Source organism: Protopterus annectens, chromosome 4.part0 (assembly GCF_019279795.1).
Source record: "Protopterus annectens isolate FY-2018-M chromosome 4.part0, PAN1.0, whole genome shotgun sequence".
Taxonomy (NCBI): domain Eukaryota; kingdom Metazoa; phylum Chordata; order Ceratodontiformes; family Protopteridae; genus Protopterus; species Protopterus annectens.
This window is the reverse complement of record NC_056733.1, coordinates 1,506,142,721-1,506,164,933: the sequence shown is the minus strand read 5'-3', so window position 1 is coordinate 1,506,164,933 and position 22,213 is coordinate 1,506,142,721. Positions and strand designations below refer to the sequence as shown.

Genomic DNA, 22,213 nt, shown 5'->3' with positions numbered 1-22,213 from the left:
GATTTTCTACATTATCCCTGATTTTTCCTCATATCTTTGTTCTGTCTCTCATAAAAGTTTTGGCGTTCTGGTAAACCAACGTGAATTAATACCAGTAAATGATTTTTCACCTGATTTCACCTCATGCTTTTGCACTGCCCTTTGTAAAAAAAAATTTGATTTTCAAAAAAATCAGTAAGAACTGCAGTCACCCAAAAATGGCAGATATTAGAGTGTTGTACTTCCTATTATTTAGAAATTCATGCAAATGCAAAAGTTGTTGTTGTTGTAACTTCTAAGTGAATAATGGCAATATATAAGCTATGAGCTGTACTGATGCTGTTAGGGCAACTATATTATAAAAAAATCCATTTAGGTTTGGTGGACAATAGAAATATTAAAAATACACTTTTGTGTGAAGAATTTCTGTACATTTTTAAATATGCTACCTTAGCTGCAGGAGGTTTAAACAATGAATGTAATTGGAGTTTAATGTAATTGTATTATTGTTTTGTTAACATAATTAGTATTTAAGGAGTATCCTTTCTGATGTTTGTTTCTTTATTTGTGTGTATACTCCCCTTAAGGTATTTGCTGTGGGCTTCGCAAAATAAAATTATTGTAGGGGCCAGTTGCTGTTTGTTGTTTTTGCAATATTTAAGCTGTCCCTGTTTTGGGATCTTTGTCTCCCCATTATTTTTAGCTTTGTCTCTCATTCTGAGCAAAATCCTAAGAGCTATGTGCTCACTGAATGGGGGTAATACCAGAGACTAAATGGTCTCTTGTAAGAACACCACTATGGGTGCTTGAATTATCTCAGTGATACCCCAACAATAAAGTGCATTTGTGTTTGCTATATATGTAATAGACAAGTGCTGAAAAGAAAACTTTTGGAATACTCTGTGTGAAAATGAAGGTGTGATGATGATGATGATGATGTGCTGAATGAAGATCAGGATTATGAAGGTAATGTCAATGAAGATGCAATAAAGATGATGGTGACATTTAAGGTGATGATGCCATGAACATGAGAAGCAATAAAATGTATGACCGTGTAAAGATGTGATGACTATGCCATTCCTTTTGAAGCTGCTGCTGCTGCTGCTGATGATGACGCTATGACTTTGATGTTGGAAATGAAGGTGATGTGATAAAAATGCAAGGAGCATGATAGCTATAATGAAAATAATGTTACTGAAGAAGTATCATCATCATCAGCCTGGTTGCTCTCATGTACATTATCACTGCATAGTCATCTTTACATTATCGTCACATTCATTGCTTCTTAATTTGCATTATCATTACGTCATGTTAAAGACAATGTGATGAAAATATAATGAAGATGATAACAATGATGAAAATAATGTTAGAGAAGTATTATCATCAATGTTGTCACTCTCATCTTCATTATCACTGCATAGCCATCTTTACATCATCATCATCATCATCACCACCTTCATTCTCCTCATTTTCATTGCCTATTAATTTGCATTATCATTACATCATCCTCTTCATCTTTCTTTCCTCATCTCCCCTCACATTGTCATTGTGACAGTAGGAGGTACTGCCAGCTATGCTGGGAGAAGTAGAGCATTAGATTTGTAATATACTCCAGCACAACTAGTTGGAATTCTTTTAGGAATTATACATTATTTGAATATCAAACTTATTTTTAGAGATGCTTGGGTTGAAAATGTACTTGTAAAGTTGCTTATGTTAAAAATCTATCAACAGTGTGCCCTGCTGGAAAGCAAAGAAATGTACATGCATTATTGTTACTGTCTAAAGGTATATGTTTTAACAGAGGACACTGAAAGAGAAGAGGTGCTAAGTTCAGTCATGGCTAACTTTAGAAAATAGCCAAAATTAAATTAGACCATAAAGGTTGTATCTTACAGGTCTGATTGCAGCCAGTGATGAATTATCTGTGAGAAGCCTAGCTTAGTAGCTCTGTAGAAGTAGTAGAAGTGTTAAAATTGTTTTATGACTTCAAGGAGCTGCAGCAGATCTTAGCAAAGCTCTATCAGTGTGTATGGTAACACATAGGGGCTAAAATCCAGGCAGCTTCTAGTGTTGGTGATAGTGTGGTAAATAGAGTCAGACGACTAGATGTGATGTCATTGTGTAAGCTATCCCAGCAATAATATTTAGATATTATATTGAGAAATCTCTCAGTCAGACTTAGCAATCTGTTTCTTGGAACCTGTGTTTCTGGCAGCCATTTTCTGCTCACAGTCTGTCTTCATTATTATTGAAAGTGACAGGGCCTCCTGACCTTCTGTAGTACGAGTGATTGGGTAATAGCAGGGGCTGAGTAGTAATTTGCTCTTCTAACTCTTCCATCCTTACTGGTATATAAACCCTGTGTCTTGAAAAGGTTGTGCTTGTATTTAGCAGGCTGTGGATGGTATTTCATTACTGAAACTAAGCGGAAATTCCTTAAGATTCCAAGAGCAGGATAAGTTATTTCTTACACTTATTTCACTGAACTGCACTTTTGAAACACTTATAATTGTGCTCTACTGTTAATCTACTACATTTTGCACTGTTATAAAGATTTTTTTTACTGTTTCACTGCATTTATGTACTGTTTTAACTGTATTTCATTGCTAGATACTGTTTCATTACTCTAATTGCATGTTTACTGAATTACTTAACTGTAAACTGCTTTTTCATACTGAGAGGTGTATTTTCTGTTTGTCATAGTTTCCCCACCCACCCTTCCTAGTGTTGTGGTGTTATTATACTTGGTGGCTTTGCAGTTTCCCGTTCATACTGTATATTTGATCTGTGACACTCCTCCCAGTTTAGTGTCATTAGTTCATTCAATCTAATAGAGAACATTTGTGAAGGTCGACCCACTCAGATTCTTAACATTGAATTAACTTCTGTTGCAGCTTTTTCCATTTCCACTTTACTGAAAAAAAAATTCTAAGCTTGCTTACCCCCTTTCCTGTAACAAGACTTGTCCAGATACATATTTGCTGTATCCAGGACTGTTTGTAAGCTCCTGAGTCCCCCCCCCCCACCACCACCACTTAACTAGGGTTAAACTATTCCTGGAGCCATAAAGTCTGCTCTTCAAATTTTCCCTTGCAACTAGCCAGCTTTTTAGTTTTAGCACTCAAATCTATTTCTTTGAGCTCAGCACTTGTTCAGAACTTGCTGTAAGCACTAAATAAGCTACAAATTACTACAGCACTCAACTTTTCTCACTTGCCTAGAGGAAAACAGATTTTTAGTACTTAATAAATAAGTATCTATCCAGGCATGTCTAAAGGTTAGCTCCCGGTGTTTTCTCCTATCTATCTGATGAATCTGGGCATCTTGGGACAATGCAGCAATTGCCTCATGTACACGGACAACCCTCTCCTCATACCACCCAACATTACGACCTGTGAGAGATGCACGTATATAGCCAAACTGGAAGCAAAGCTCTCTTCACCAAAGACTGGACTAGACAGTCAAGAGGAGAAGGTAAACACTTGCACCGCACCACACTCATCACATAGTCCCTCAAAACCTACACCACCAAAACACACACACAAGCACAAAACACACATCTACATTCACGGATGCTCTCAGTAAAAATCTGCTCAAATAACCGAGACCTCCAAAGCAGAAATGCAAGCAACCTCCACCCCCCAACACAAACCAAATGACACATAGCTCACATACTCAGTGTGCCACTCAACTACAGCCCATAAGGCATAACGTACTCAACACTCTAGTCATTGGTGACTCTATAGTCAGGCACACTGATGTTCCACTCACCAGGCTAAACAAGGAGAAAGTTACTGTCAGCTGCCTGTCGGGTGCTAGGATCCACCACATAATGCACGCACTAAGGTCACTCCACAACAAGTACAAATATGACTCTGTCATTGTCCTTGTTGGTGTGAATGACCCGAGATGCACCTCTCTGGACTACTTGAAAAGAGACATTGAGGAGCTCTCCGATTTTGTAGCCCAGGCAGGTATGACCCTAGCCCTGAGTAGCATCCTGCCATCACCCAGAATGATACCACAGTACAAGGACAAAATGATGGCCTTCAACAATTGGCTAAGCTTCTGGTGTCATTCTAAGGGAATCTAGTATCTGTCTGCCTGGGATGACATGATCGACAGACCATGCTTCTTTGCCAAAGATGGCCTGCACCTGTCGCCCTTGGGATTCCAGATACTGGCAAAGGCTCTTGCCACCCCTATATTGCCTTTTTTAGGCAAGGTTCAAATGATAAATTCACCACCGTAACAGGTACAAGCAAGCAAATATTGAGGGTAATGTTACTCAATGCTAGAAGTCTAAACCTCAAAATGCACTCACTCGAGGCACTTTTTAAAATGGAGAACATTGACATCTGTGCAGTGACAGAGACCTGGTTCAAAGCTCCAGAGAGCAGCCCTGCATTACCAGGCTATAATTCATACCACACCTTTCGGCCACCAAACCTGGATCGAAACACTAAAGGTGGAGGAGTGTCCATATTCATTAAGGATATCCACACCTCCAAGCTAGTTGCTCAGCATAATGCATCCGAGATTATCCAAGTTCAACTAACTCTGGGCAAAACCACAATCCAGATTGTAGCTTGCTACAGACCCCCCACCATGCCCCAGGATTCCCACTTCCTCTTTTCTTGATACACTGGAAAATATTAATGCACAACTCAACACCCTAATAATGGGTGAGTTCAACTACCCCACCATTAACTGAGAAAACGACTTCTGTACCAACTCTTTTGCTCAACGTTTTCTGGAATTCATCAATTCCAACGCCTTGGATCAACTTATCCATACCCCCACCAGGGGCAGCAATATCCTTGACTTGGTCATCACCAACATGGGCGACCGATGCTCCTCGTTGGTCAGATCTGACCACAAGCTAATCACTCTAGACATCCACATCCTGCTCCCACCCCCCATTAGGAAAACAACCATAAAAAATTCCTCCAAAGCCAACTTCATACTTCTTAAGACAGAAGTGGCAAACTTTACAACACTCATGCAGATGAACAATAGAGGTACGACTGCTGAATCCTACACAAATGCACTTTATAAGCACTTACACGAGTGCATGGATCATGGTATCCCTAACAGAACCAATATGCTATCCTCCAAAAAAAGTAAGCCAATCTGGAGGTTTTCTGCCATAACCAAACTCTACAACTGAAAAAAGAAACCGTTGCAAAAAAAGAGTAAAATCCCATGATTGGAGGAACTCCCTGGTCACCCTCAGTAAGAAGCTGAGATCCCTCATAAAATCCTCCAAAGTAAGTTATGAAAACAAAATCACCACTGATTCTAAAGACAACCACAAAGCATTCTATAGCTATGTCAAGAATCTCAATGGCAACACTTAGATCTGCTCTGAGTTACAGCACATTGACACTAAATATACAGAACCAACTGATATTGCCAACATCCTGGCAGATAGGTTCAGTGCTAACTTTACCCCCCTCTCACCCCCTAAAGGGCCCATCTTTATACAGGAAGAATGCAACATTTTTGTAATCATGGCTGCACAGGTAAAAACCTCACTCTCCAAAGCCAAGAACACAGCATTCATGGGACCTGACAACATACCAGGCTGCCTTCTACACGAACTACAGAATGAACTGGCACCCCACCTAAGTTCCATGTTCAATCATAGCGTCACCTCAGGCTTTGTGCCCATTGAATGGTGCACTGCGACGGTTATCCTACTCCACAAAGGGGGGGCCACAACAGACCCCGGGAACTACTGCCTCATTTGCCTGACGAGCCTGGTCTGTAAGGCCATGGAACATATCATCATGGAACTCATAAACAAAGACATTGGAGATCTCCAAACTCTGGACCCCACACAGTTTGGGTTTGTAAAAGGCAGATCATGTGTCCTAAACCTGATAGACTTCTTTGAAGCAGTCATCAAAGCCATAGATGAGGGTAAGGTGGTTCACACAGCCTATCTAGATTTTGCCAAGGTGTTCAACACCATTCCCTACTCTGGAATTATAGATAAACTTACTAAACTAGGTATAAATCCCTATGTCACAAGATGGGTTGCCAACTGGCTTACTGACAGAACCCACACTGTGAAAGTAGCAGACTCCAAATCAGACTTCAGACCAGTGATAAGTGGAGTACTACAGGGTTTAGTCCTGGGTCCTCTCCTGATTGGTATCTACTTCTCTGAAGTACAGGCTAACACAGAAGGCCTTTGGCTAACTAAATTCACAGATGAGTGCAAACTAGGAGCCATAATCGAAACTCCTAATGATGTGGACATCCTACAAAAGGGGCTCACTCAGACAGATGCCTGGTGTCAAAGCCATGGTCTCAAGCTCAGTGCCAAAAAGTGCATTGTCATCCCCTTTGGATAAAACTATGTACCCATGAACTACCACGTAGGCAGTAGTTTACTTTACACCAAAAGTATGATAAGAACCCTTGGGACACAGGTGGACAGTAGTCTCTCCTTTGATAATCACATCACCGCAGTGGTCAGGAAATCCTTCTACGTGGCACACCTCATCAATAAAGGTTTCTCATCCACAAAAAAAGAGGGCATTGTTCCCCTCTACATGTCACTCATTAGACCCATTATAGAGTACAATGCCCATTTTCATATGTACCTCACAAGGCATCTACAACAACTGGAAAGGCTGCAGAAATACCTCACAAAGAGAGTTACTGGCCTTAAACAGATGCCCTACACAGACCAACTCAAAAAACTCCAGCTTTACTCTATCGCATATCGCCTACTCAGAGGCGATCTCTGCCTAACATACAAGGCTATGTCAAACCCAGAGCTGTTGGACATGCTCCACTTAAAGAAATCCCATTCCCTCTGAGCTAAATGCTCTAGGGACCTAAACAATAAACAGAACATGCTGGAGGGATAGATTCCTGTCCCAGCGACTTCTCATACTCTAGAACAGACTACCTATCTATGTCAAACAGAGCTCCTCATTAGCACTCTTCAAGAAAAATCTTGATGATTGGATAGGTAATAGAAAATTCACCCCGGGGATCACTTCTGTGGTTCTGCTTGACAGGGGCACAGGAAAATAATTTTCTTGGGTGGTGAAAGCCAGGGTACCTTTTTGGCTAGGCTTGTATAGGCCCTAGGGCCAATAGTCTAGTACCTATCTATGAATCTATGACATAGAAGGATCCCTCACCTTCTTCATCCTGCCTTGCTCTAGAAAGTGAACCAGGAAATAATAACTCTTTAGATTAGTCAGGAAAAGATTGTGAGATTAGTTAAGTACTGTTTTTCTGTAACTGTGTGAATCTATTTATCTATATTATTTTAATATTTCATGTGGGTTAAACTCTGCTGTTTACTGTAAATATATATTTAGCATCTTCTTTTCATTTTATTATTAAATATATTTAAAAATTTCATTGTGTCTCATCCTTTTAGAAAATATTTAAGCTTTGAGCATATTTACATATATTTATTTGGTGATCACTATGGCCATACATGAAAGCATGGTTGTTTGGTCAACATTACCATTTGTATTAATAATAATTATAATTGAATACCCTTTTAAGAGCCTTATAGTAACTTACTGGTAGCAGTGAATCGACCTTAGAGTCTGGGCAAAGTTGGTAGAGAGGGTAATCTGTGCCAGATTTTCCCTAGTGTGTGTGTGTGTATGTATGTTTGTGTGTCTGTCAGCTACTTGAAGCAGGGGCACGAAGAATGGGTTTCACAGAGAGCGTGCTGAAGGACTTGGTATGGACACTCAGCTGAGGACCTAACTCAACTCTGCAGCTGTGCTAGTGGGGAGCCTTATTGAGGACCTTGGGAGAGACAGAGAGAAAAACCCAGACCCCAGGCTGAGTGCATCCCCTGTGTGCTCTTAAGTGAAATTGTGCTTGATTCAGAGAGGTCTACATCTGGAAATATTTAGAGCATCCATTTGTATTCCAAGTGAATTTCCCTCTCCAGTGTCAGTGGTGAGGATTCAGGATCCTTGATTACTCTTCCAGAGTGGGGATGGCACAATTTGTGGTGGCAATTGTGGGATGTTAATTGAACTTCTGTAGGCTGTAAGCAGTTGTCACTAAAGGTGGGTGTTCTCTTAAGCAGCCACTAGGTAAACATTTAGAGTTTCATTTCATAACTGTTCTGTTTAATTTATTTTGTTAGTTTAGTTTAGTCAGGGAAAGCAGGCAAATATATCAGAGGAGGATTAAGGCAAGCTGACAAAGAACCAGTTGGCCAAGGTGTGTGAAGCTAAAGGACTGCTGCATGCCAACCTGACTAAAGAGGAAATTATTTCAGCCTTAGTTGCAGCTCAGACCACCAACCAGGAGGATAACCATCCTGTTGATGGGAATCTGAAACCCTAAGAAACAGGACAGTTCACCTTTTCCTCAGAGGACTTAAAAATCCATCTGGAGTTAGAGACTTGACCTGGAAGCCAAATATTTGGAATTAGACTCGGCAGAGAGACTGTGGTGTTTGGAGGATGAAGAAAAGAGAAACAGATGGAATTAGAGTCAGCAGAGAGACTGTGGCATTTGGAGACTGAAGAAAATGTGAAGCAGCGTCAGCATGAGAGGGAGATGCTGACTCTTCCCCCGAGTCATGGAGGTAATGGGGAAGGGAATAAGTGAACCTCAGAAGCAATAAAGGTCAGTACATTTCTTCCACAGTTTACAGAGGATGATAAATTTAATTGTTTATTCATAATTTGAAAGTGCATATAAGCAATATAAGGTTGACCAAGGGCTCTGGGAATGGTTCCTGATCCCCTTAATCCATGGTAAAGCTGTAATTGCTGGTCTAAATTGTCTGATATTGATTGTGTAAAATATGATCAAGCCAAATGTTCACTTAAATGCTTTAAGTTAACATCTGAAGCTTACTGAAAAAAAGTTTTGTGAGCATAGACTCAAGACAGATGAAAGTGTGTGTAATTATATTGCTGAATTAAGCATTTATTTTCATAGACAGGTGAGTGCGTGTCAGGTCACTACTTTTGAAAGGCTTTTAGACCTTTTGGTGAGGGAAAAAGCCCTTAGCACTTTGCCTGAGGACATGAGAATCTGGTCGACAGACCAAGAATCTAACTTTGCAGATGAGCTGGGGGAAAAGGTGATCTCTTATTAGTAAGCAGGGCATCACTGCACAGGAAAGGGATGCCCAGTGCTGCATATGGATATAAGGGAACCCATGGTGGGCAGCCTAAACCACCCCAACAGAATTCATCAGTAACAGGGGAAGCCAGTAGTTCAGGTACACACCCAGGATCAAGGGTTCAATATTTTAAATGTAACTGAGGGGGCAGTGTATCATATAGATTTCCATGGAGGCAAGTTGGGATAAAAAGGTGGGGAAGTCAGCAAGTGGGAATAACAGTATGCTAGTGTTAAGTTGTCTGCAGACAGCAGGGGTATCAAACTATCACAAGAGGTTGTATCCTATCTTAGTGGATAGAAAAGAGGCCACTGCTAAGAGAGCCACAGCCTCTGACATAACTATTGTGAAGCCTGCAGTGGTTATAGAGGAACAGTGCTTGCTTGGGCAGTTCACTAGAGACAGGGCTTTAGGAGGGACCCCAATCCAAATGCCTTTGGCCAGAGTTAATCTTGGCTGGGGGGGGGGTGGAAAAGGAAGCAAGCAAGTAGGTATGTTTGAGGATATCCCTGCAGATGTCCTGATAGGGACTAATTTTGAGAATGCAGTACCATATCTGCATACAGTTACATGTAGTCAAGCTTGGAGACAGGCATGTGGGTCTGCTGGCCTGGGGAAGACCCAGACAGACACCACACCTGAAGCCAGGACTGGTGAGGTGGTGATTTCATTGAGGGTCTATAGCATTGAGCATGAAGGTGAGCCACAGCTGCTGGTAGGTACTGATGTTCTGTTGGACATACTGACTGCAAGGGCAGAGGTGAGTGGTAGTAACCAGGCTGACAGTGAGGCATCACTGTCAGAAAATACCAGACTTCCTATGGAAGGGGAGCTGGGAAGAGTCACAAAACTAGAACTGAGACAGGCTCAGCTCTCAGACACTACAATACAAGGCTTGAGGGAGGTAGCTAAGGAAGCACCTGATTCTCAAGGAAAGGGGGAATCAGTATACTGGAGCAAAGGGTTACTGTACAGAGAGTGTACCTCTGAGGGAGGGCTATAGGGTGAGGTAATACAGCAGTTGGTAATGCCCTGAGCCTGCTGTCTGGCACTACTTGACATAGCCAGTGATATTCATTTTGCAGGTCAAATGGGCATAAAGCATGCAAAGAGACATATAATGCATACCTTTTATTGGTGTGGGATAGCAAAGGATGTAACAGGGGATTGCAGGACCTGTGAGCAGTGCCAAAAAGTAGTCATGGCAGGGAGACAAGGTCAAAGCTCCTTTGATGAATTTGCCTGTGACTGAGCAGCCATTTCAGAAGGTAGCTATGGATATTCTGTGGCCTTTGAGTACCCAAAGTTCCACAGGAAAGAAATATATCCTAGTGGTAGTAGATTATGCCACCAGATACCCTGAGGCATTGGCTCTACTCTCCATCAAGGCAGATAAAGTAGTAAATGCTTTGTTAGAGATTTTCAGTACGGTAGGTTTCCTGAGAGAAATACAGACTGACAGAGGTGCCATTTTCATGTAAAATTTGCTGGCTTGTCTATGGAAGTGCTGTGGGAGAAAGCACCTAAAACCACCCCCACCATCATCTGACTAATGGTCGTGTGGAGAGATTAAACTGTACACTAAAGACCATGCTATGGGTATTTCCAGACCAGTATGAGAGTGAGTGGGACAAATATCTGCCCCATCTGTTGTTTGCATGCAGAGAGGTACCCCAGGAATCCACAGGTTGTTCACCCTTTGAGTTGCTGTTTGGGTATAGGGTGAAGGGGGCCTTTAGATTTGATTTGTGATGAGTGGGAAGGTGAGTGTGAATCCCACAAGGAGTCTATTGTGGCATATGTCCTAAACCTCAGGACAAGGCTTAGAGAGCTCATGGACTATTCCCAAGAGAACCTGGCAGAAGCTCAACAGCAGAAAAAGATTGGTATGACAGGAATGCTTGAGCCTGAGAGTATGCTGTGGGGCAGCAGGTGGTGGGTCTCATTCCATTCAGACAGAATAAGCTACAGGCAGCTTGGGAGGGACACATCAAAGTGGTGAGGAAGCTCAGTGATTTTAACTACATGGTAAAACTGCTAGGCAGGAGACAGGGGCACACATTGTACCATGTTAACATGATGAAACCTGGGTTCCTATTATATAATCAAAGATGCAATCCTTCAAATGTGTCTTGATCGAACTTGAAACCACAATACAACAAAATAGCAAAACAGCATATAAGCGATTTTTTTCCCTGGGATAGAAATCGCTTGGCCATCTCTGTTACTTTGTCATTTTCGTCACTGTAGTGCGATCTCGGAGTTGGTATATTTAAGTAGGGGGATGTGGGGGGCACTTTATGTAATGTTTTGAAGTTTTTATTTTTATTTACTTTTTTGTGGAACAGCAATTTTTTTTCCTGGGGAAAAATCACTGTTCTGAGTGTTTGGGATTGTAAGCTTTTGCTTACATGGGGTTGATAAATCAGTGTTCGCTTTTTTAAACATTCACTGATTTAATATAGACCCTGAAACCTTACCATGATACGAGGCAGGAGGAGTCTGAGGGGAATCTATCTCTACAATTAGCCAGCCAGCAAAATGCCAGGTTACCATGGGGGAGCCTAGGGTTGCAGGCATATGATATGATGAGTCTGTATCACTACATCGACAGCTAAAACACCAAAACCCTTACTTCTACACTGCTTAACCAAAAGCAGGAAACGTCGAACGGCCAATACATTGATAACAAGTAACTAAAAACCAGAGTATATCACCCTCAGATTAATGGGTTAATGGGGCTTATTAACCAAAAGTTAAAGTCCATGCTGATTGCAGAAGATAGGGATAACTGGGAGCAGGTAGTACCATGCATCCTGTTTTCCATTAGAGAAGTGCAAAAAGCCTTAATAGAGTTCAATCATTATATGGCAGGCATCTTCATTTACTGTTGGTTCCAGGGAAAACCTTTGGAAGAAGATAAAACACTATATAAAAGTGTCAAAAGGCACTATAATAATATACAAAGTAGGCTGAATACAGTGTTGGCCATAGCACAGGAATGCATGCAAAATGTCTAAGCCATGTAACATGGATTGCATAATAGAAACACTGAGGCTATGGATTTAACAATGGACTAGGGACTAGTTTTGTCCCCTCAGCAGAAAACAAATCTTGGCTAAATGGTAACGCCAGTTTGAAATAAATTAAATAAGGTAAAGTACAACTAACCTGATAACAGAAGACCAGAATGGAAAGAAATATTAACTTCTAGAGTTAGTCTCGTAGCAGAGATCAGTAACTATAATAAAGAAAGAAACTGACCATTATTAGTAATTCTTTGAGATGATACACTCACTGAGCCACAGAAAAGAGAAAAAAGGGAAATGGTATTCTAAGCTGCCAAGCAAATAAAACCTGGTTCAATAATCTGTTCAAACTACTCCATTAGAAAAGGTCCACTTAAACAATTACAAAATAGTTGAGACTCAAGGAAGGGCTATACAAAAAGTAGTAAACAAATAGCTTAATGGATGATATCAATGTTATCAAAAACTAAGTGTGCCAGTCTCATAGTGTTATCGCTAAAACATAAGGAAAGAATTGAGACATGGTCATTTTAAGAGATTGAATACCAACTCAGACTATGCTCAAAATTCCTATGATTAAGTAACTAATGGAGAGTATGGAAAACAAACCAAAAAAAACTGCATTAAATGGGTTCAGCTATTTAAATACTGCACCAACTTGTTTTAATCAACCATGAAATTTAAGGCCTATAAGAAGACTGTAAGCCATGAAATGAGCATAAAGACAATGGTTTCAAGCTAGGGGGAACAATCATAGCATTGTGGTTAAGATTGTCCAAATGATTGAAAATATTGTAACTATTGCTGTATTATATCTGCAATGAGTATAAACAGAACTGCTGTTCTACATAAGAAGTGTGTGTTTTAGCATATGAGGTACATATAAGATATTTTTTATTTAGTCATTGGTAAACAAGAATAATTATCCAAATAGTCTCTAGTTTTCTTCCTTTATAAATCTTTATTCAGCTCTTATAAATACACCAGACAACATATATGCTGTCTATGTAGTTCCTTGCCTTTCCTGTATTCAATTTTCAGATAATTGTTCCGTAACTTCAGTAACATTCTGTGGAGTGTCAGAAATAACTTGCACAATAACCTTCATAATATGCTTTCCAAAGATTCATGATTTCTACCTGAATGAATTCATCATAAACATATATATGGATGGTTTTCACATGCATATAGTATTTCTAGCAATTTCTTTTTCTACATAAATATGTGTCTTTTATGTATCTTCAAATATCTTTGGCCACTGATGAGACTTCTGTTGTCTTGTGGGATCACAATTCCTATACCATTCTGAATGACATCTGCTTGCAAAACAGCTGGCTTATTCACATCACAATTATTTCTTTTTTGGGCATCTGTAGTTTAGTTCTTCAACAATTCAAATCCCGTGTTCTGCTCATAGTTCAACTTCCACTCCTTTTCCTCACCTGAGAGAGAGCAGATAAAATTATCTCAGACACATTAGGTGCAACTTATAAAAATATATTTGTTTATACATTTATCTATTTATCTAGCTAGATATTATTCTTTGTTGATCGGGTTAGTCCTTCTAGGCTAGAGGCCTCTTTTCTGTGGTGGTATTTATACTACTGTGGGAAATTTGTTCAGGGCATCAGATAACTTTCCCTACTCTTTTTGATAGGTGACATGGGATCTTTTATATACATCCAATAACCACAATGAAGGAGAAAAAGGTGCAATTGTAGCTTAGAAAACAGTTATCCACACCTCAATGGAACTCCAGAAGACAGGAAACAGGAGATTGGCTTAACACAGTTTTAATGCAGTAGGAAAGCACAACACATAAACGATACTCCTTGAAAATACATTTTCATCCTCAACTTCATCAGATAAAACTAACAAACTAAATTACATGCCTTAAATACTTCAATTAAATACAAATTCAGCAATAAAAACAGTGCATCGCTAAAATTAACATATGCTATAGGCTTTACCCACAATCCTTTTCACCTCCACTAACATAAATAACTTACAAAAACAATTCTATGCTTTAAAGGTTCTTTTTAATACAATTCATAATGTAAAATAAACCCTGTAACTGCTTGCTTCAATAAATGTTAAAACAGATTCTCTCCTTAAGGGCAATAAATCATAAAAAAACTTGATATATAAGTTTATAAAATTCATAAAATGTTATTCATGTGATATCTATTGGATCAAAAACCTGCAACTGTTTCCCATTTAAAATAACTATGGAATCTCACTATGCAGGGACTCAACACAATCAAATGACAAATTTGTATATGTTTTTGAAAATGTTATAATCTTGCCTCTCTCAGCTTTAAAACTGGGGCCAGGCATAAACCATGGTTTAGTCCAGGGAACCTACTGGCTTCTAAAAAAATCTGCCAGTAAAGTTCCCTGTATTCAATTCTGGTCTCCCACATACCACCCCTCATATCCCTTGGGATCTCCTCAAGTACAAAAAAACTAAACTTTCCTTTATCACATTCTATACTGTGCCTGTATAGAGCATTATTAACATTTCTATTACTTATGGCATTCAAATGTTCATATACTCTCCTTTTCAGCTTCCTCTCAGTTTTTCCTACATAGAATGCCTTGCACTCACATAAGGCAAGATACACAACCCTGCTGGTCTCACAATTACTATAGCTCCTTGCTATGAGGGTTCTATTTCTGGAATCCAGGTGGACTAGTTCAGTATTCATAATGAAAGGACATCGCATACATCTCCCACATTTGAATGTCCCTTTCTTTTTTCGAGTTCTACCCCCCTTACAGACATAGTATCCTTCCAAAACATTTTTGATACGTGTTCCCTTCCTATAGACACATTTATTTTATTATTTATTTTCTTTTACATTTGTTGACCGGGCTAGTCTAGCTGGATATATGTCCATTTTCAGTAGAGGCCCGGGGAGAAAAGCTCCAAATTATTAGTACATCAATTAATAAAGTGTAACAATAAAAATAAATGCAGATTTAATGGAAACAGGAAACTTTTTTTTTTTGAGATTACTTTTTAAGTGAGTAAAGGTAACAGGCTGTGTGGTGTTCATAACAGAGTACTCTTTACACACATGTGAAATATAGAACATCAGTTACTGTGTGATGTGCTTAGCACAATCCTCATTATAAAAACATATTAAATGAAATGATAATAAATGTGAACAGAGATGAAGGAAAGATAGGAAAGGTATCAGGGATAGTATAGGTTGAGTTTAAGGATTAGATTATTTTCATAGAGGAAGTAGAATAGTTACTGTTATGAAAGAGAGGCAGGGATACTCTTATGAAGGAAAGGGAGAGACATTGGGGTAAGTAGGCAGTGGGTCTTTTATTCCAAATCATAGTGGAAAGTTGAGCAGCTGAGAGTCCCCTACTGAGTTATTGGATGTAATTGGGTTCAGGGGGAAGGAAGGATGACAGGGAAGGAAAAAACAGGGTTAGTCTGGATTAGTGCAGGGACATAACCATTCTTTATTGAGATACTTTTTGAGATGAGATGTCTGTGGGTAATTTATTCAATACTTTTCCTACTGAGTTGGAGAACAAGCAGTCTCCTGCAGAGTTATTGGGTCTAGTGGTGTTGATCAAAAGTTTTTTAGAAGACCGTAGATGTTTAAGGTTATAATAAGGGGCAATAAGGCTATTGAGTATTGGGGTTTTTGTGGGTTGGTACAGGGTTTTGTGAGCTATTATAAGTTGTTGTAGTTGAATCTGATTGGGAAGTTCAAGCCAACCTAGTTGTCTAAGATTAACGCAATGATGTGTCCTGAATAGGGATCCGGTAGCAAATCTAGCAATGTTATTGTAGCATATAACTAGTTTATTGAGATTTTTTTTTGAGAGATTGGTATAAATAGGGCATGCTTAAAGTAAAGTAGAGATCCGATAAGTTCTGGCTAGGGTAATTCTAGTGGCAGGAGTAAGAAAGGGTTTGATTCTGTATAAGCTACCTATTTTTTTGTTTACAGATTTTATGGTAGAGTTAATGTGATTTTCAAAATTAAGATTATTGTCTATAGTAATTCCTAATAATTTTGTGGTGGTGTCTGGAGAAATACTAGTACTGTTATTGGAAGTAATAGTGAAATTTAGGGGGATGTGATTTCGTGTTGGTGAAAGGAGTAGTAGCTTAGTTTTCTTGGGGTTGAGTAGGAGGCAGCATTGTGAGAACCATTGTTCTACTGTGCTAAAGGCTTTTTGGGTAAGAGTCTGAAGTTCAGTTTGAGAGGTAGCTGTGCAGATTATAGTGGAGTCATCTGCATATTGACTACAGGTAGTATGAGGGATAGCTGATTGGAGGTCGTTGATAAAGATGGAAAATAGAAGTGGTCCTACGATGGAGCCTTGTGGCACACCTAGACAGATAGGAAGGTGGTCAGATAGTGACTTTTTCCAGAGTACTGCTTGTTGGCGGTTTTCAAGGTAAGATTTAAACCAAATTATGCTGTGGGGATCAAGTGAGAGAGAGAAGAGAATGTGCAAGAGTAGTTGGTGATTCACCATGTCAAAGGCTTTGGATAAGTCTATGAATAGTGCTGAAGAGAGACTGTTTTTATTGTGGTTAGAGTTGATGGTGTTAGTGAAAGAGAGCAGTGCAGTGGTAGTACTGTGTGAAGGTCTGAAACCATGCTGACAGTTGGCAAGTAGGTTGTGTTGGAGAAGATGGTTAAGGAGTTGTTTATGGATACATTTTTCCATGATTTTGGCAAATGGGGATAGTAAAGCTTATGGGACGATAGTTAGAGAAATCATTAGTTTCCTCCTTTTTGTAGTGGGATAATATGAGATATTTTCCAGATTTCAGGGACAGTTTGTTCATTGATGGATCTGTTTATTAATATAGAAATGGGATACGCAATGGCTTTAGCTCCTATTTGCAGGAACTCGGCAGGGAGTTTGTCTGTGGAGGGGGTGGTAGGTTTAAGTTTTTGTAGCAAGGAAAAGATATATGATGTAGAAATGGGAAGAAAGTGAAATGAGCAGGGTGTATTTACAGAAGAAGGAAGTATCTTTGAGGTATCGGGAGATCAGTGATTTGCAAGATTTTGTATAGTATTAGTGAAGAAGGAGTTAAAGGCATTTGCTGTTTGTATAGGGTTGTCAGGGTTACAGTGTTGTGGGTTGGGTGTAATAGTTTGGCCTGGGGATAGAAGATTATTGATGGTGGACCAGAATTTTTTTGGTTCCTTATTGGATGTTTGTTGTAAATGAAGGTAGTAGTTCTTTTTGTCTAACAGTATGGCTTTTTTTGTGTTGTTTCTACATTCTCTGAAGGTTTGATGGTCAGCTTGGAACTTGGTAGTACGCCATTTAGTCCAGGCTTTGTTTCTGGTAATGATTTTATGTCTAGTATCATTGCTAAGCCATGGGGCTGGTTTGGTTTTGGTTCTAATAGTGCGAGTTGGTGCATGCTGATCTAGAATATATAAGAACGTGGAGTTGAAGTATTGTACTGCATCATTAAGAGGGAGTATCTTTAGAGGGGTCCAGTTACATAGCTTTAGTTCTGTTAGAAAAAGTTCTGAGTTAAATAGCTTTTTTGAACGTAGTGTTCGGAAAGTGGTTGGAAAAGTTATGCCGCTTTTTTTTTTCTAATAATATAAGTTAATGAGTGATCACTTAGGTCATCTGGTAGGGTGCCAGAGTTATACGTTTGTTGGGGAGTGTTTGTAAGTATCCAGTCTAATGTGGTTTCATTATTATTGATTTTATTAGTTCTGGTAGGGCCTGATATAAGTTGAGAGAAGCCATGTAGGTTAATGTGGAAGGTAGGGTTTGAGTTGTTGCAAGAATTCCAATCAATGTTTAGGTCACCTAGGATTAATGTTTCTTGTGGAACATTAGAAGAGAGCCAACTAAGGACGGACTCAAGAGCATTAATGTTATTTCCTGGGGGGAGATATATACAAATTATATAAATAGCTTTGCTGTAGTTTAGTTGGAGTTTAGAACATATTAATTCGGTGTTATTGACTAAGGGGAGGTTCAGGTTTGTTGTGGTGATTTGTAGCTGTGATTTATAAAGAATTGCAACACCTCCTCCCTTTTTTTTTTGGGCGGTCAAGTCTTATGATTTTATATCCAGGTGGGGTGATTTCATTATCTTTAATAGAAGGTTTTAGCCATGTTTCTGATAGGCAAAGGATATCAAATTGGTTGACATCAAGGAGAGCATGGAGTTGAGCAATTTTGTTACAAATACTACGTATATTCAGATGAGCTAAGGTGAGTGAGTTGGTACATTTTGTTGGAGATATAGGCCTAGTTTTGTTATTGATGTTTGTTTCTATGGTCTGGGTGTGCTGAGGGTCAGGGTTGGGATGAATGTCTCCGTCTAAAAGTGAGTGTGGGAGTGGATGTTGTTTGGTTTGATGATTTGTACAAATGTAGTTGGTGAACTTTCTAGTTTTCTGGTTATAGAATTTAATATGAGCTAGTCTGTGAAATTTAGCTAGAAAGTAGTTAGATTTATAAGTGGGATTTTGGAAGGTCACAGCAAACGTTGTCGGTGAAGAGGTTTGAGAGGAGGAGAATGTAGAGGTAGAGTGTATGGGTTGTTCGTAGGAGGTTAAGATATAGGTAGTTGTGAGTGGAGTTAAAAGTGATAGTATGACTAGTATTTGTAGTTGAGAAGAGTTTAGTGTTATGTGCATAGTTAGGAAGAGAGGGTGAGAGATTAACTAGGAAGTAATTGTATGTTTAGAATCAGTTAGAGGAGGAGGAGAGATGTGTAATTAGTGGGTGTATTGAGATAGAGGGGGGAGGGATGTTGTAGTTAAGGTGTGTCTGATTGGTATGAATTGTGTAGGGGTGTGGTTTGTAGAGATATAAAGGTAGGACCAGTGGGGGTGGGTGGGAATTGGGGGTAGGGTAGGGGACCGGAGTGAGCCCGAAGGTCGAACGGAGCGGGTAGAGACAAGAGAGAGAATGTGGAGGAAGACAATCAGTGAAGTGAGAGGAACAGCAGGTAAGTCTGAAACTGACAGGGGTTTTAAAGTCTAGTTTAAGGTCACTGATTCTACTGAACCTAGTCTATTCCCTTTCGATGGTTCTACATACAACATTGGCATCCCCACTAAAATCAGTGATACATGTCGAACCAAAGTTCCCCTCATTCTTATTTTCTTTCAAGCTTAAATGATCACCCACAGGGCTAAATTTGGAAGTTGCCAAGATTGGGCATATTTGCCTGTCCTCTCACTAGCCACCTCTTGTCTCACTTGCGTAATTAAAGTTTCTGGGATTGTTTTAATGGATAATGTGATGTATGAGGCAAAAATGTTAGAACACTTATATGATGAGAATAAATATTCCCAAGTCTCTATTAATGAAATGAACATAGCCTACAAAAAGATAAACTTTGTATGATTTATTATTGGAAGGTTTTATAGATAGGAAGCTATTCGAATTTTTGCACAATCCATGCCCACAAGTTCCTTCTACATTTGGAATACCAAAAACTTACAAAAATGTCCATGACCCACCCCTAAGGCCGATTGTGGCTGCAGAGGGATCTGTCACATCCCCTTTGGCAAGGTAATTGGATGTAAAACTAAAACATTTGGTAATGACAAATGCAATGTTGTTAAAGGACTCATGGGATTTTATAAGGAGTATTAAGCAAGACATTTTTAGTGAGGATTTAATTTTCATCACTACAGACATTGTGGATTTATTTGGCACAAAACCTCATGCTATTGGCATTGAATGGTTTGAAGAATACCTAAGAGAAGATACACATTTAAACCCTGATGAGATACATATGTGTATGCAATTGATGGAATTGGTTTTAAAAAATAATTACATTTTCTTTCAGGGAGAATTTTTTCAACAGACCAGTGGACTGGCAATGGGGGCAAGGTGTGCCCCGATGTATGCTAACCTGATACTAATGGTGTGGGAGAAGAAGTTTGTTTTGAATAGTATATACAAGGATTGCTGGGTATTTTACAAACGGTTTTTAGATGATATTTGTATCTTTTGGAAAGGAACATTTCAAACATTCATGGAATTTTATCAGTACATTTCCGAATCTACTGAATTTTTAAGGTTTACATACAATATCGGCCATAAAGAAATTGCATACTTAGACGTCACTATTTACAAGGAAGGTGATAAATTTAATTTAAGGGTATACAGAAAGAAGTCATACTCTAATTCTATTCTACATTATGCTAGTGCCCATCCTTTCCAACAGAAGTATTATAAAAGGGCAATTTGTAAGAATTAATAGAATGACTTCTAATGATGAAGAATTTAGAAAGGAATGTGATGTATTACTTGGGATGTTTTGTGAACGTGGATACCCAGAAACTTGTGTGCGTGTGTGTGCATGAATGCGTATGTGGTGTGTGCGTGTGTGTGTGCGTGCATGCGTACACGTGTGCGTATGTGTGTGTGTGCGCGTGCGTGCTTATGTGCTTGTGTGCATGCATGTATGCGTGTGTTATGGAGAAGCTGAAAGTACTTCTGATGTATCAGTAAAAGGCTCATAAGCCTTTCTAAAGTTTGAAGACAACATGTTGCCCATAGCATAATTCTGTGTTTCAAATTAAGTCTGCAGTTTGCATATTTTCACATGGCTACAAATCCCACAAACATACATGCATTTAACTGATATATACTTCCTTGCAATCAGCCAGACCATTTTTTTCCTTGCTTTAGTTCCTTATTCATGCCCTGAGAGGCTGATGTAACTTCCTATGTTACTGCTTTGTCCTATGGTGTCCTCTTTGTGCATGAACCTCCTTCCACACACTTGTTTATGAAAGCTTCCATCACCTTCTTCGCAATATCAAGCCCATGTCCCTTTTCTTTGTCATTTCTGTATCTTGAATTGTGGTGTTTCTGCCAAATAGAACTGCCAGTCCTTCTTTACAAAGGGCTAACTTGTGATTGCTACTGAATCCCATCCTCCCTTACCCACCTCTTCCAGCACCCAAACTCAGATCTGTGCAAGAGAGCTGGACTCTTTACAAGTTCCTTAATAACAAGAATTATGTACTTAGGAGGCTTTGAGCTGTAAAAAAATTGTTTTGTTGAGAGCTTATAAAATGTGTATGGCTAATTGCATGTATTATAATGGTACTATGATACAACACATTACTTCTCCTTTGAGCTTTGGGATTTTGTGCCTACAGTTGTCCTGCCAACATGCCTATGGTATTTAGTATCATCATGACATCACTATGTCCTCATGTGTGCTCCTATCAGTTCAATATATAACACACATTTCTTTGTGTGATGTACATAAGTGATGAACTGGAAAGTGTGGTAGTGGACCATGGGAGTGGCAGCTCCAGCCTGTTATAGTAAAGGAGTGATGTAACATGAAAGCTGTCTGCCTCATGCATTGCTGGTTTAGAAATGGACTGTGTGACAGTCTTGCTTTTGTAATCAAAGTGACATTAAAGAACTAAGGTGTGGTAGCGTGAATGAATAACATTTCACCTTGCACTACATCTCCAGGTAGTCAAACTGATGGAAGCTGTCTACGACATTAGGAAATAATTGTATTACCAGTTAAATGCATATTTATAAATAAAACGTAGCAAAGTAGGATGCAACATTTCAAATCCTGTGTGATGAAGCCACCTAACCTTCACATTTCCACAACTCTGTTTATAGGAGAAGCTAAGATTTTAGTTAACACCACATGTAACACTTTACTCTAGTGCCTCTACAGTGTTACTGGATATGTCAGTCCTACTAAGACTAAGTCAAGTATTAATTAGCTTATTTCAAGGGTAGTGATTTAGGTGCTTAAGATGGGAGTCCATATACAGCACTGTCACCTTTATGATATACAGAAGCATGTTGGACATTTGAAAATGAAAACAGAAATGCGGTGTGCACACGTGTGTGTGTGTGTGTGTGTGTGTGTGTGTGTGTGTGTATATGATTTTTCTAAGACAAAAATTAATTATGTATTATGAATGCTATTTTCTTACACAAGTCCATACCTTACATAAATTGAATGTGCACTAATTAAATTAAATTAATGACACGTAACATCATGACATACAGCTATTTTACATAATATTAAAGCTATTCTTTATAT

General features: G+C 39.2%; 1 protein-coding gene across 1 annotated transcript in view; it reads left to right on the top strand.

Moving 5' to 3' along the window:
• The window catches only part of SGCD (sarcoglycan delta), a 3,695,933-nt gene that overhangs the window by 1,078,839 nt on the left and 2,594,881 nt on the right, over positions 1 to 22,213 (top strand). The gene's annotated exons all lie outside the window — the stretch shown is intronic.